We start from the raw sequence: 15,071 nt of genomic DNA on the forward strand, positions 1-15,071 counted from the left end.
TCAACTACACTAAGGTTTCCGAAGACAATGGCTTCTCCACCCAGGCAGGTTGTATATAAATTCCAAATAGAACCTGGCATCACCCTGAAGGAATTCTAACTTCACACTGTTGGGGAAGTTTACCAAGATGGCTTCAGAGTAGACTAACTTTACACAGCATATTTAAAAAAAGACATTTATTCAGTGTCACGATCAGACTATTACATTTAGCAATCAACAGCATGGGTGCAAAAAAAAAAAAAAAAAAAAAAAACTACATTAAAACTTTACACTTTCCACAGAACAGAAACTAAAATAACCTGTTATACAATTAGTCACAAATACAGTCCTCGAGTTTTTTGCCCATACACATGAGTATTTGTCTAAAACATGTCTTCTTTGTAGCAGCTAGGCCCTGCCACCACTGTGCTTGGCTGAGTTCACAAATCTGTTGTAACCTGTAGCTTCCCTGTCACTTCTCTGGCTCTCCTCTCCTGCTAAGCTTTGTTTCCTAATTAAAATCTTCTGCCACTGCCATAGCTACTGCTGCTGCTGGAACTGCCATAGCCACCTTGGTTTCGTGGTTTTGCAAAGTATTGGCCTCCACGGCCACAGGGGCCAGAGCTTCTGCCTCCAAAATCTCCTCCCTTCATGGGTCCAACATTTGAAGACTGATTGTTGTAATTGCCAAAATCATTGTAGCTTCCACCACCTCCAAAATTGCTTCCATCATGACCAAATCCATTATAGCCATCCCCACTGCCACCATATCCACCACCACCACGGCTGCACCAAAGCCACCACGACCACCGAAGTCTCCTCCACGACCGAAGTTGTCATTCCCACCGAAACCACCTCCACGACCACCACCAAAGTTTCCAGAACCACTTCGACCTCTTTGGCTGGATGAAGCACTAGCCATGTCTTGCTTTGACAGGGCTTTCCTAACTTCACAGCTGTGGCCGTTCACGGTATGGTATTTCTGAATGACAATCTCATCCACGGAGTCATGGTCGTCCAAGGTTACGAAGGCAAAGCCCCTTTTCTTGCCACGGCCTCGGTCGGTCATGATTTCAATCACTTCCATTTTCCCATACTGTGCAAAATAATCTCTTAGGTGATGTTCTTCAGTGTCTTCTTTAATGCCACCAACAAATATCTTTTTCACAGTTAAGTGGGCACCTGGTCTTTGAGAATCTTCTCTTGAGACAGCTCTCTTTGGTTCCACAACTCTTCCGTCCACCTTGGGTGGCCTTGCATTCATAGCTGCATCCACCTCCTCCACAGTGGCATAGGTGACAAACCCAAAGCCCCTGGAACGCTTGGTGTTTGGATCTCTCATGACCACACAGGCCGTGAGCGTTCCTCATTGCTCAAAATGGCTCCTCAGGCTCTCATCGGTTGTTTCAAAGCTCAACCCTCCAGTGAAGAGCTTCCTCAGCTGTTCAGGCTCTTTGGAAGACTCTGACTTAGACATGACGGCAGGGAGAAGAGAGACTTTAACGATGCTTCTTCGGCGGCATCCACGGGCAGAAAGGAGCAAGCTGACAAACGTATCTGCCCAGAAGGATTTTTTTTTAAGTTTTCATTCTAGTTTGTATCTTGAGGAATATTTGAGAGACTGTCACATCAACAAAATGAGAGTAGATTATTGTGAAAATTGAGCAGTTGCAGAACAAGAAATGTTCTTGACAATGCAAAATATAATTACATTTGAGAATTTCAGTGAATGAAAAATGAAATAGACATGGCTGATGATAAAGTTAGTAATATGGAAGACAGAATTGAAGAAATCTCCTAGAATGTAGGATGACTAGATAAAACTAGAAATTAGAAAAGTTGAGATAGAAGAGGATAAATCTAGAAGGTCCAGCCTCTGTAAATGAGCGTTTCAAAAGAAGAGAAAGATTGGAGGAGGAAGAAATAGTAAAAGGAAGGAGAACATTTTATTGCGTATCTTGACTTGAGTCTTCAGTTTATGTAGTTCCATCTGGTGCCAATTGCAATGCATACTTACAAACATCAGAGAGAATTTTAAAAGTTTAAGAATAAAGAGGCCAGGTGCGGTGGCTCAAGCCTGTAATCCCAGCACTTTGGGAGGCCGAGACGGGCAGGTCACGAGGTCAGGAGATCGAGACCATCCTGGCTAATACGGTGAAACCCCGTCTCTACTAAAAAATACAAAAAACTAGCCGGGCGAGGTGGCGGGCGCCTGTAGTCCCAGCTACTCGGGAGGCTGAGGCAGGAGAATGGCATAAACCCGGGAGGCGGAGCTTGCAGTGAGCTGAGATCCAGCCACTGCACTGTAGCCTGGGTGACAGAGCGAGACTCCGTCTCAAAAAAAAAAAAAAAAAAAAAGACTAAAGACTGCAGGCTTTTGGAAATAATAATTTTAAAAGTGGTCAATTACAAAACATTGAAAATCATATTAATATCAGATTTGTTGTCTATTTGGATGCCAGAAGATGATAAAGATACGTCTTCCATGTTCTGAGGGTAAAGTACTTTCAGCTGGGATTATTAATATAGATAAGCAAAGATGCTCTTAGATATTTAAGATTTTGAAAATTTGCAAATCATATACTCTATGTGAAAAAATTACCCAAAGATATATGGCCATCTTTTCAAAAGAAATCTAAGAAAGAGGATGGCATAAAGTTTTTTTTGAGGCGGAGTCTTGCTCTGTCACCCAGGCTGGAGTGCAGTGGCGCAATTTCGGCTCACTGCAAGCTCCGCCTCCCGGGTTCACACCATTCTCCTGCCTCAGCCTCCCGAGTAGCTGGGACTACAGGTACCCGCCACCACGCCCGGCTAAGTTTTTGTATTTTTAGTAGAGACGGGGTTTCACCATGTTAGCCAGGATGGTCTCCATTTCCTGACCTCGTGATCCACCTGCCTCGTCCTCCCAAAGCACTAGGATTACAGGCTTGATCCACCGCGCCCGGCAACATAAAGATTTTTAAAAGTGGCAGTTGGCAATTATGCTGAAGAGGCAAGGGATACTAAAAAGGCACTTAAAGAGTTATCTATGAAATATGACACTTGGAAAATTCTCCTTTGTGCTGTAACGGTTCCGCGACTCGAGATCACATTTTCTTCTCCGTGAGTCTATTCACATTTAGTTCCTTGGTGAATACTGTTCTAAACTTTAGAACAGAATAATGAGAAATGGTAGCTAACAGTTATTGATACCACATATCAGGTACTGTTCCAAGCACTCAACATGAATTAACGTTAAATGTTTTGATTCTTCATCTTCATGACAACTTTATGAAGCAGTTACTATCATTATCTGCACTTTTACTCATGACAAAACTGGAACACACAGAGGTTAAGTAACTTGCCCGAAGTTATACAGCAAGTAAGTGGCAGAGGTGGGAATTGAATTCAGACTAACCTCAGGGTCCATGATTTAAAATTTTATAACTAATGTGGATGGGAGAGGAAGAAGAACGCACAAAGGTCAGAATAATAGCACTAATTTCCTTATCTTTCAATGGAAGGAATCATTCGATACCATCTAAAACTGATAAATCAAGAAGTAGAAGTAGACATATTATTAAAGGTAGATTTTACCATCAGAAAACTAGAAAAGCCAAGATCAAGAATTAATACCACTGAAAAATGAGCTTGGGAGTAGTCTGGCAGAAGAAAACTTTGTTATGCTTCTCTTTAATATTGAAAAAAAGTTTCACCCTGTGTATATATTATTGCTACCATTTTAGAAACCAGTTCAATTTTCAAAAAAGATTTGATCCTGTAAGTTGACTGGGTCACCTTGACAATCCTGAGTGGAAGGTGAGAACACTGGCCTAAGAGTTGTGGTGAAGTGTGGCACCCACCTATACTTTCCCGCTTGGCCTGCCCATCTTAGTCCAGGCAAGTCTCCCTCCATTCCCAGGAAAAGTCTGACTGGCAAAGAGATTTCCAAGTTCAGAGCCTGGGGAGACACAGCCTTCCAAAAGGAAGCCCTAAGATTCCCGGGCCATGACTGTGTCTGCCTTTCTCCTCCCAGAGGGTGAGGGTGACGGATCCTGGAGCTCTGGGAATATTGGGAGGAAGGATTCCAGACATTGGAAATCGAGTTGCCAACAGGAGTACTCTGGGCATGGATAAAGCCCAAGTCTAGGCCTGGCAATGTCCTCCACGTCCCCAGAAGACATCGTGGGGGTCAAATTGCTCCAGCTTTGGGGTCTTTTTCAAGCTCACACATTGACTATTCGCAGGGCCTGCAATCCTTCAGCCTCCTGCCACCCCTCCCCACCCACCAGTGTTGGATTTCGCCTTGGCTGCAGGCCTCCGGGGTTCCAGGCCCCTGGACTCCATCCCTGTGATTCTCACAGTGAGTCATGGTGGCTCTGCTGTGCCGTCCCCGCTATCTCGGGGAACCGGAGATCCCCCTTAATTCCCTCCAGCTGTGTCTCTACAGGGCTGAGGTCATCCACTCCGGCTCGGGAGGAAAGCAGAGAGTTTGTGTCTGTGTTTCATTCAAATGGTTTGGACGGTGACTCACTCCATTTCTTCTCTCTTGTCTTTTTAAACCAGGGCACCGTCTGGGAGTCGTTTTTGATTAGAAGTTGACCTCAGAAATATGCTCACATCATTTTGAAAGCATCTTCCAGCACCACAGAAATCGACTCAGATGGAGAAAGGACACTGAGTGGATGGGGGCCAGGATGGGGCGTGGACGCTCTGCCTCTGCCGGAGACAAGGCCTTCCCACAGGCTCCCCGGGGTGTTGCCAGCCTGAGTCAGAGGTAAGAGGCCAGCCCTGTCACGCCCCCATACACTTATGTATTGACCTGGGGCCAGCACTGGGGATGGCGATGACCATCATCATCACCATCGTCATCGTCAACACTAGCTACTATTATCAAGTGCTTATTCCAACCCACATGGTTTCTAAGGGAGTCACATGAAGTGACCTCACGTCATTCTCACAGCATCCTGCCAGGCAAGTACCATTGGTGTTTGCCATCTGAGTAGTGTCACCATCTGAGGTCCTGCTCAGGAGTTGGGCATGTCGGTGCGTAAGGTCATGCCCTTGGCCCACTTGGTGTAGGACCCTCCAGTGGGTGGAGTCACAGGTCTCATTATGAATGTGAAGCTCCCAAGGCAAGGTCTGCGCAGCCCTGAGGCAGCAGGTATGACCCTGGTGAGGTGGGAGAGGGAGGTCAGAGGTTGTAAGCTGGACGTGAGTCAGGTCAGAGGTTCAGTGGTATCTGGGACGTGGCTCCAGGAGGTGGACTGTTAGCTGCACAAGGATGGAGGGTGGCAGAAAGCTATGCTTTACTGAGGGTTTTGCTATCTGTTTTGTTTTGTTTTGTTTTTCTTCTGTGTGCCTGGAAGCATGCAGACAGGCACGACATGTCCATTTCCCCTGCAGGCTACTGGAAGAGATAAGGCTGGGAGGCGGATCACACTTTCCACCTTGAGATAGACACAGAGAACCCAAGCAGAAGAATCCAACCAGGGGATTAGGGAAAGCTCCCTGGGGGTACTGGCTTTGGAGCTGGGGGAGGTGGGATAGACCTCTACACAGAGAAGACCAGGCACCTGTGTGCGGGGGAAGAAGTTGCTCCACTTGGCAAGTGCACAGCTGCGGGAAGGGGACTCCAGGAAACAAAATCCAAACGGTAGGCTCATGGTGAAGACAGATGCGGTGTCTCATGCCTCTGAATGGGTGTTGGACAGATGCTCTGCAAGGCAGGAAGAGCCAAGCTGGCCACTCTTCCAGCAAAAGCAGCTCATCGGTCAGGTGCGGTGGCTCACACCTGTAATTCCAGGCTGGGGCGGGTGGATCACTTGAGGTCAGGGGTTCAAGATCAGCCTGGCCAACATGGTGAAACCCTGTCTCTACTGAAAATACAAAAATTAGCCAGCCGTGGTGGCACACCCCTGTAGTCCCAGCTATTCGGGAGGCTGAGGCAGGAGAATCACTTGAACCTGGGAGGCAGAGGTTGCAGTGAGCCAAGATCGTGCCACGGCACTCCTGCCCGGGCTGCAGAGTGCGGCTCTAAGCAGCCCCTCGAATGGAGCCTTGCAGCACTGCCATCTTGGAAGCCCCTTTGCAGGCTGCATAAATGTTGCTCAAGCATCTGTGCTGGGTCAATGTATTCCTTTTCTGAGGCTGCCATGACAGATTACCACACACTGGATGGCCCAAAGCAATCCTGTCACAGCTCTAGGAGCCAAAAGTCCAAAATCCATGTATCAGCAGGGCTGCGCTCCCTCTGAAAGCTCCACAGGGGAATCTCGGCCAGCTTCTTCCAGCTTCTGATGGCTCCAGGGGTTCTTAGCTTGTGATAGTAGAATTCCATCCTCTGTCTCCATCTTCTCCTGAACCTCTCCTCCATGTCTGTGATCTCTTTTCTTCTTTAAAGACACTTGTCGTTAGGTTTAGGGCCCACCCAGATCATCCAGGATGATTTTGCCTTGAGATCATTAACTTAATTCCATCCACAAAGACCCTTTTTCCAAATAAGTTTACTTTTTTTTTTTTTTTTAACTGGATTTGTCTTTTGTGGGGCAGGGGTTGGAGGGAGTCATCACCATTTAACACCCTCTAGTCTATGAGGTCTATTCCCCGCCCTGCAACTAAGTGGGAGTTCCTGGAGAATAGCAATTGTGTGTTTATTCCTTCCTTCCTTCATTCCTTCATTCTTATGTCCCACAAATATTGATGCAACACCTACCGTGTTCCAGACACACTGCAAGGCCCTGGGGATACAGCCGCAATCCCAACAGATCTGATGCCTGCTCTCACGGAACTGACTTTGCACTGGGGGAGGCCAACTCCACGAACACAGAAACTGGATGACATATTGGAGGGAGAGCTGTAAAGGAGCAAGCAGAGAGCAAGAACAACAGTGTTGCCATGGGGCAGGTAGAAACGCTGTAGCCAGGCAGGGCCTCTCCGAAGGTATAACAGATAAGCTGAGCCCTGGGTGTTGAGAAGGACCAGCCTCAGGAGCAGGGCACCTCTGCGGCAATGCCTAGTGCAGAGGCTTAGAGAAGACATGGGCACGTGCACCAGGCATCCCATGGGCAGGGCTACCTGAGTTCCATATGTGTGTGGAGAGGTCCTGCAGGGCCTGGGTGTGTGACGAGGATGAACAAAGTGGGTGGAGGTTAATGCCACAGTGGGGGGCGGATGGTGGCCAGTTGACAACACGTGCCGCCATCAAAAGGGTGATTGCTACTCAGCTCTGACTCACAGTCACCAAAAAGGATGTGGGGCGAGTGTGGCCAGATCATCTAGTTCTTCAAAAGAATAGAAATCTAAACATTTTTTTTGGTAAAGACATCTGTATTTCAAGTGCTTTTTTAAAAGAAGGAAAAAGAGGCCGGGCATGGTGGCTCATGTCTGTAATCCCAGCACTTTGGGAGGCTGAGGCTGGCAGATCGCTTGAGGTTGGGAGTTTGAGACCAGCCTGGCCAACATGGAGAAAGCCCGTCTCTACTGAAAATACAAAAGAATTAGCTGGGCGTGGTGGCAGGTGCCTGCAATCCTAGCTACTCGGGAGGCTGCGGAGTGAGAATCACTTGAACCCGGGAGGCGGAGGTTGCAGTGAGCTGTGATCATAGTACTGCACTGCAGCCTGGGTGATAGGGCAAGACCCTGCCTATAAAAAAAGAAAGAAAAAAAAATACTGGGTGGATGAAACAAAAAACATCCCCAAGCCAGGTCCAACCTGCGGGTCACCAGTTTGCAGCCTTTGGGTGGAAAGCCAGATTGGACTGCAGCAGCCTAGTACTCAAGAAGAGGGCATGGCAGGGAGAGGAGACAGCAGCGGAAAGGCCTGAGCTGGGACAGTCGAAGAGCTGTGAGCGGCTTGCTATGGCTGAAACGTAGTTTGAGTGTGACCACATTGCAAGGGTCTCGGAGCCTTGGTAAAAGGAAAGGGTTCTCTTCCCCAGGGATGTGGCACAGTGTCCATTCCCTGTGCTTTTCCTCATACAGTGTCCTCCCTCCTTTCTCTGCATGTCTACGTTCTGACCATAGCGCCACTTTTTCCAGTCCCCTGGTCCCCCTCCCACCCACCATCAAGATAGGATCTCTCGCTCCTGAGGAGCACCTACTGCACTTCGCTTTCATTCACTCATTTTTAAAAATTTGTTATTTGTTTATTTGTTTGTTTATTTATTTTGAGATGGAGTCTTACTCTGTTGCCCAGGCTGGAGTGCAACAGCACGATCTCGGCTCACTGCAACTTCCGCCTCCCAGGTTCAGGTGATTCTCCTGCCTCAGCCTCCCAAGTACCTAGGATTACATGCATGTACCACCACGCACAGCTCAGTTTTGTATTTTTAGTAGAGACGGGGTTTTGCCATGTTGGCCAGGCTGATCTCTAACTCCCGACCTCAGATGATCTGCCTACCTCGGCCTCCCAAAGTTCCAGGATTATAGGTGTGAGCCACCATGCCCAGCCTCATCATTCATTTATGTGTTCATTTACTCAGCAAATATTAGAGTGCCTGCTCTGTGTCATGGGGGTTGGAGGTGGGGGACTGAGGACACAGAAGTCAGCCCAAGGGACACAGTGGGAGCCCACACAGAGTCCTCATCTTCAGGGAACTCAGAGTCCAGCAGGGGGAAGATGGGTTACATGATCACACAGCACATGTTAAGCTATAACTTCAGTGGGTTCTGGGAGAAGTGCTGAGGTGGGAGCTGGGTAAGGCCAGAAGGTCTTCCCAGAGGAAGGGACAAGGGCTGAGCTCTGAGGGTGCATCTGAGTTATCCCAAAGGCACTGGAAGCACTGGACAACTCAGCTTTACTCCAGGAGGCCACGTGCTAACGTGTGCCCTTGGAAAGCGTTACTGTCTCAAAGGCGCTGGAGGGGGCTGTTGTGGCCGTCTGGTGAGAAAGGACGGGGACTGGACCACAGGACGGGATTGGAGTGTGACCATGTAGATGTGGAGAGATGTGGGAAGAGGCCAGAGACTCAGAGGAGGCATGAAAACCATGGCGTGTCCTTGCTTCCACTCCCCTCTGAGATAGAAGCTCTGGATGTCAGAGATGGTTTCCTTGCCGGGGTACCCAATTCAGCAAAAAAGAAGTGTGACCTAATGGTTGGGATCAGACTGCCCCAAATCGAGCCTCCAAGACTTGACTTCTTAGCTGTGTGATCTGTAAAATGATGACAGCAACAGCAGTACCACTCAGGGTTGTCCTGAGGTCTCGGTGAATGATCTCTGAACTGCGGAACACATGGTACCCACTCACTAAGTGAGAACCAGCCTTCACGAAAGAGTATTTACGTGTTAACAATGTCATTCACATGTCAGCATGTAACCGCCAGTGAGTTCATTTTGCCACTGTCCAGATAGAGCCAATGTATCAAGATGGGAATTGCAACAGAGAAAGAGTTGAATTCACGCAGAGCTGGCTGAATGGGAGACGGGAGTTTCATTATTACTCAAATCAGTCTCCCTGATTACTGATTTGATTATGCAAATCAGTCTCCTTTAAAAACCCTGGGGTTTTTAAAGGATAATTTGGTGGGCAGGGGGCCAGGGAGTGAGGAGTGCTGGCTGGTTGGGTTAGAGATGAAATCGGGGGTCAAAGCTGTCCTTTTGCACTGAGTTGGTTCCTGTGTGGGGGCCACAGGACCAGATGAGCCAGTTTATCAATCTGGGTGAATCCCAGCTGATCCATCGATTGCAGGGTCTGAAAAGTCCCTCAAACACCAATCTTAGATTTTATAATATCAGTGTTACCCATAGGAGAAATTGGGAAGTTTAGGGAGCTTTTGGGCTCTGGCTGCGTGACTCCCGAGCATAAGTTAACTTCTAATCTTGTGGCTCATTTGCTAGTTTTACAAAGGCAGTCTGGTCCCCAGGCAAGAAGGAGGTTTATTTCAGGAATGGACTGTTATCATCTTTGTTTCAAAGTTAAACGATAAACTAAGTTCCTCCCAAAGTTATCTATGCCCAGGAATGAACAAGGGCAGCTTGGAGGTGAGAAGTAAGATGGAGTCGGTTAGGTCAGATCTCTTTCACTGCCATGACTTTCTCATTGTTACCATTTTTCCAAAAGTGATTTCAATCAGAGCAGTGCCCCAAACATTTTTTGTTTTTGTTAAAAATTTGAAGGATAGTTATTTTAGAAAACAAAAAGAACATCAAAATAGCCATCACGCAAAACTCCGAAGTGTCTTAGACTTCCTTACTCTTACTGTACGGCATTATGTTGAGTTTGAATTAATTAGGGGGCATGGGGCATCCTCGTCACCTCAGGATTTGTGGTGGCTTTAAAAGTCTCCAGAGAGGCCTGGTAGCAGTTCCCAGGGATGTGTGCCATTGTCTGGGACAGAGCAAGTCGAGTTCATTGAGCTACAGCCTACGGTCCAGGGACCTGACTTGGCTGGAGGCCGGACGTGTCCTACTTCTCTTAGCAAATGGACAGAGGTCAGGGAAAGGTTGACCCGGGGTCAGGGCTGGAGGAGGTTGCAGGGAAGCCTATGGAAGCTACTCTTGCAGGGAGTCTGGGGAGAGCCCCAGGCCCTGGGTCTAAGCGTCCTCAGTGGGGCTTGGGGATCCGTACCTCTAGAGGGCAGTGGGGCTCCACCGAGAGTCCCTTCCAGTGTCTTCCCAGAGGCCAGAAAGTGCTTCTCAGCTTAGAACCGGCCTCCCTGCTCAGCATAAAGGGAAATTTCTGCCCACAGGTTGCCTTGGCTGGGTGCAGAGGATGGATCTTTCCACATCCAGTTGTTTTTGTGGGGGAAATCTTATTAGGAAGGAAAATATTTAGTGTCAGTAGCATGTGAACGTTTCCAAGCACGGAAGCCTGACAGCTGTACCTACTTAGGGGGGACCTGGGGGCTCCGGGCCACACAGAGGCCATCTCCCACCAGCCTGGCCAGGGGGAAGTCAGATTTCTAGGGTTCATAATGTTCACATGGAGAAAACGTGCATTTCCACTGAAGTGTTCTTGGCCAGACTCAGGCTTTTAGATTCCCCAAAACAAATCTCCTTGACAGTTCGCCCCTGCCTGCTCCTACTCCGAGTTCTTGCTTTGCAAAGAGAAAAGTCCCTAGATGAATTTTGGTCCAGAGATCAGAGCCCCAGAGATCAAAGCCTCATGGGCTGTACCCCCCTAAGGGCCACAGAATACCTGTTGGGGGCAAGGTTAGGGGGTGCAAGCACATCCACTTTGGGTGCACACAGACCTGGGTTCAAATCATCACTCTGCCACTGCACAGCTGCAGGGTCACCAGCTTGTGCCTTCCAGCTCATCTGAGAAATGAGGAGAGTCCCACCTTGCCCGGTGGCTGTGGGGCTCGGGAACAGAAATCCTGGAACCAGTATATCTAGCACAGCACCAGGCATATCACAGCCCCTGCCAGGAGCACCACCAGCCACACCCTCCCTGCACCCACCTCTCCTGCCCTGAGCGGCTGCTACCTTTTCCTGTGGCACCCATTGCTGAATTCTTCTGTGCTTGTGGTTTATACAGTCTATCCTTCCTGCTGGGACACAAGCTCCACTGCTGTGTCCAAAACACCCTGTTCTAAGCACAAGGTCTGCATCACAAAATACCTGTTGGGTGCATCAATGAATGCTTTGGAGCTCGTCTTACAGTTCTCTGGGCCTCAGTTTCCCCAGCTGTGCAATGTGGATGATGGCATTAGAGGTGTCAGATGTGACTTCGGATAGATTGTGTGAGCAAATGTGCAAGAGCACCCAGCCCAGGCAGGCAACAGATGCCAATCCGCCTTCCCAATCAGATTTTGAGGTTGTCTTGGGCTTTACAATGGAGTCAGGAGAATCGCCACCCTCTGGAGCCAAGTGCAGCTCAGAGGGATGGGTCACTGGCCAACCATTGATACAGACTCATCCAACAGGGCCTGGAGGTTCTCTACACAGGCGCCCTCATGTTGGATCCTTCCAGGGGCCAGGCAGGGAAGACTGAGGCCAGGAGAAACCCCAAGCCTCAGAGAGGTGGGCTCACTGGGTAAGGCTATCTTGGCTGTTCCTCTGCATAAAGCAGCCGGAGGCTGTGAAACTCCAAGGCAAGAGGTGGCCCATGAGTGACAAATGGGGAAACTGAAGGCTAAAGAAGTGTTAGCGCACCGGAGGAGGAGGGTGTCTTCGTGGGAAGAATGTGGGCTCTGGGATCAAGGAGACCTGCGTTCCAGCCTGGCTCAGTCACTCACCGTGCAGCCCCGGGGAAGCCACATCACCTCTCATTTCCTAATCAGTGAAATGGAGATAACAAGAGCCCTTGCTCTGCAGAGTGCTGGGAACGGCTCCTGCAGCGGCTGGCACCCACTTGATAAGCAGTTAGGAAAGAACAGATATTACTCTTTGTATGAGTTCCCTCTTGTTGCCATAACAAATTACCACAAAGGGCTTAAAGCAACACAAATTTAACATCTTACAGTTCCGGAGGGCAGAGGTCCTAAAATCAAAATATTGGCAGGGCTGCCTTCCTTCTGGAGGCTCTAGGGGAGATTCTGTTTCCTGCCTTTTCCAGCTCCTGGGGCCATCTGTCTTCCTTGGATCACATCACTCCGATCTCTCTGTCCCTCATTACATCTTTAACTGTCCTGCCTCCATTCCATAGGAACCCTTGTGATTCCATTAGGTCTACCTGGATCATCCACGATAATCTCCCTATCTCAGAGTTCTTAACATCATCACATCTGCAAAATCCCTTTTGCCTTATGAGGTAACATATTCACAGGTTCTGGGGATTAGGGCGGGGATCTCTTTGGGGCTATAACTCAGCCGACCACACTGTTCTTACAATGCCTCCCATCCTGGCCCTGCTCCACTGCTCCTCCAGCAGGCTCTCTCTCTCTCTCGCTGTAGCCTTGACACCAAAGGAGTGATTTAGTTCTAATTTGGGGTTCTGGTTGGATGAATTGCAGGAGAAAGCTTGTGTCTCCTCAGTCTTCCCCCATTGCCCCCGGACCATGCAGGTTGTAGTCAAGGGACTTGTTAGAAGGCAGGCGGCAGCCAAGAATTCCAGACAAAGCTGCTTGGGAAGTGTCCCCATTCATTCATCAAATATCAGAGCACCTACCACATGCCTGGCACTTCTGGTCACTGTGGGCACAACTGTGGACTCGGCAGACTTGACTCTGCCCACAAGGAACTGACCTTCTCAGAGGAAGGCAGTTGGGAGAGTGATCCTATCATAGGCACTAAACCAAAACGAGACGGCAGGTATGGCGAGGGAGGGTGGCAGAGCAGGTACGTTAGCTAGGGTGGCCTCGGATGGTCTCTTTGAGGAGGTGGAACATGACCCAAAGAGCCATGCAGGGGATGGGGGAAGCACGTTCCAGGCAGAGGGCTTGGCAAGTGCAAGGGCGCTGAGACAGGAACAAGTTTAGCTTCTTCAAGAAACGGCAAGATGGCAGCATGGCTAGAGGGATGAGGTGATCTGAGAGTAGCTGGGGGCCAGATCATAGCAGGAGTCTGGCTTTTATTCTGAGTAAGGCCAGGGCCTATGGTGGGCTTTAGCAAAAGGTGCTATCATCTGGTTCATATTGAAAAGGATCCGTCTGGCTTCTGTGAAGGGAACAGATGATAGCAGGCCAGAAACCAGAAACCCAGAAGGAGGCTACACAGGCAAAGGAGTAAATTGAGAGTTTTAATGGATTATTCACAAAAGCACAGGAGAGAGGGGAAACCTAATACAAGATGAATCCCCCAGAGCTGTCATTGGGGCACCTCTGCTGCCCCAAGGCCCAAAGAGGTTAAGGAAGACAGCAGTTCCTGGGACCGGGGGGAATGGCACCCCATGGAGAGGGCCACATGGAGAAACAGTAGCCTTTGTTGAGGGACATATCCAGTCCACGGCATGAACACCCAACCTTCCATCTCTTGCTGGCACCTCCTATTGAAGGAACCCTCTGGAAGCCAGAGGTGCCCCGGGGAGGCTGGGCATATGGTCTGCCTCCCAGGCCCAGAGAGCTGAGAGTGAATCTGGAGGACAAATGGAAGACACTGGAACAAGCTCCCTGCCCAGCTCCCTGAACGCAGGGCAGCTGACACTGTAGCCTCTGTGCCTGCAGTCACTATGCTGTCTAGCTTTAGAACTGGGATCCTTGAAAAAAAAATTAGGGCTGCTGCTCCACAGCAGCCGTGTGCAGAACACACCAGGAGGGAGAGGGAGAGACATGGAAGACGGAGTCCCCCCCTGCCCTCAGCCCCCCATTAGGCTGTTCTCCCACTGCTATAAAGAAATACCTGACCCTGGGTAATTTACAAAGAAAAGAAGTTTAATTGGCTGACAGTTCCACAGGCTGTGCAGGAAGCATAGTGGCTTCTGCTTCTGGGGAGGCCTCAGGAAACATATAATGGTGGTGGAAGGCTAAGGGGAAGCCAGCACATCACATGGGCGGAGCAGCAGGAGCAAGAGAAGGGCGGGGAAGTGCTACACACTTTTCAATGACCAGATCTCACGAGAACTCACTATCACGAGAACAGCACCAATGGATCCACCCGCGTGATCCAATCACCTCCCACCAGGCCCCACCTCCGACACTGTGGATTACAATTTAACGTGAGATCTGGACAGGGACAAGGATCCAAACCATGTGATTCCCCCCAACTCCATCTTTACAGAGGGGAGAGGGGCAGGAGGCATCAGGGGAGGGGCCGGGGAGGGATGAGAGGGGCAGGAGCGGCACTGAATGGCTTGCAGCAGGTGAGGAAGTCACATCTGTAGTGGCTTTGTTCCAGGTGTAAGTAATTATGTGTTAGTTTAAGACCTTTTCTTGGTAATAGATTGTGTGGTTACAGATTTCAAGTAGTACAAATGGATATGGAACGAAAAGCTCCTCTTGTCCCCTCCCCCGTGCCCTGGACTCCCAGTTCTGTTTCCTGGAGACCATTAGTAATTCTGAAATGTCTTTCAGAAAAAGCATGTGTGTGTGTGTATGTGGTATATATGTATTTGCAGATGTGTGTATGCAGCATGTGTGTATGTAGTATGTGTGTTTGCATTGTGGATTGTGTGTGTGCAGTGTGTATGCAGTATGTGTGTATGCAGTGTGAATTTATGTCACTGTGTGTGTATGAGTTTATATCATTGTGTGTGTGTGTGTGTATGTGTGATCATCCCACAAATGGGATGC

The 15,071-nt window shown here is 49.1% G+C and overlaps 1 pseudogene across 1 annotated transcript; it reads right to left on the reverse strand.

Moving 5' to 3' along the window:
• Positions 1-341: 341 nt before the first annotated feature.
• LOC117068933 lies at positions 342-1,552 on the reverse strand (annotated as a pseudogene). Its single transcript, XR_004431319.1, has one exon. The product of XR_004431319.1 is annotated as a heterogeneous nuclear ribonucleoprotein A1-like (transcript).
• Positions 1,553-15,071: the final 13,519 nt, after the last annotated feature.

Source organism: Trachypithecus francoisi, unplaced genomic scaffold, assembly GCF_009764315.1.
Source record: "Trachypithecus francoisi isolate TF-2019V2 unplaced genomic scaffold, Tfra_2.0 Lachesis_group21, whole genome shotgun sequence".
In the NCBI taxonomy this organism is placed as follows: Eukaryota; Metazoa; Chordata; class Mammalia; order Primates; family Cercopithecidae; genus Trachypithecus; species Trachypithecus francoisi.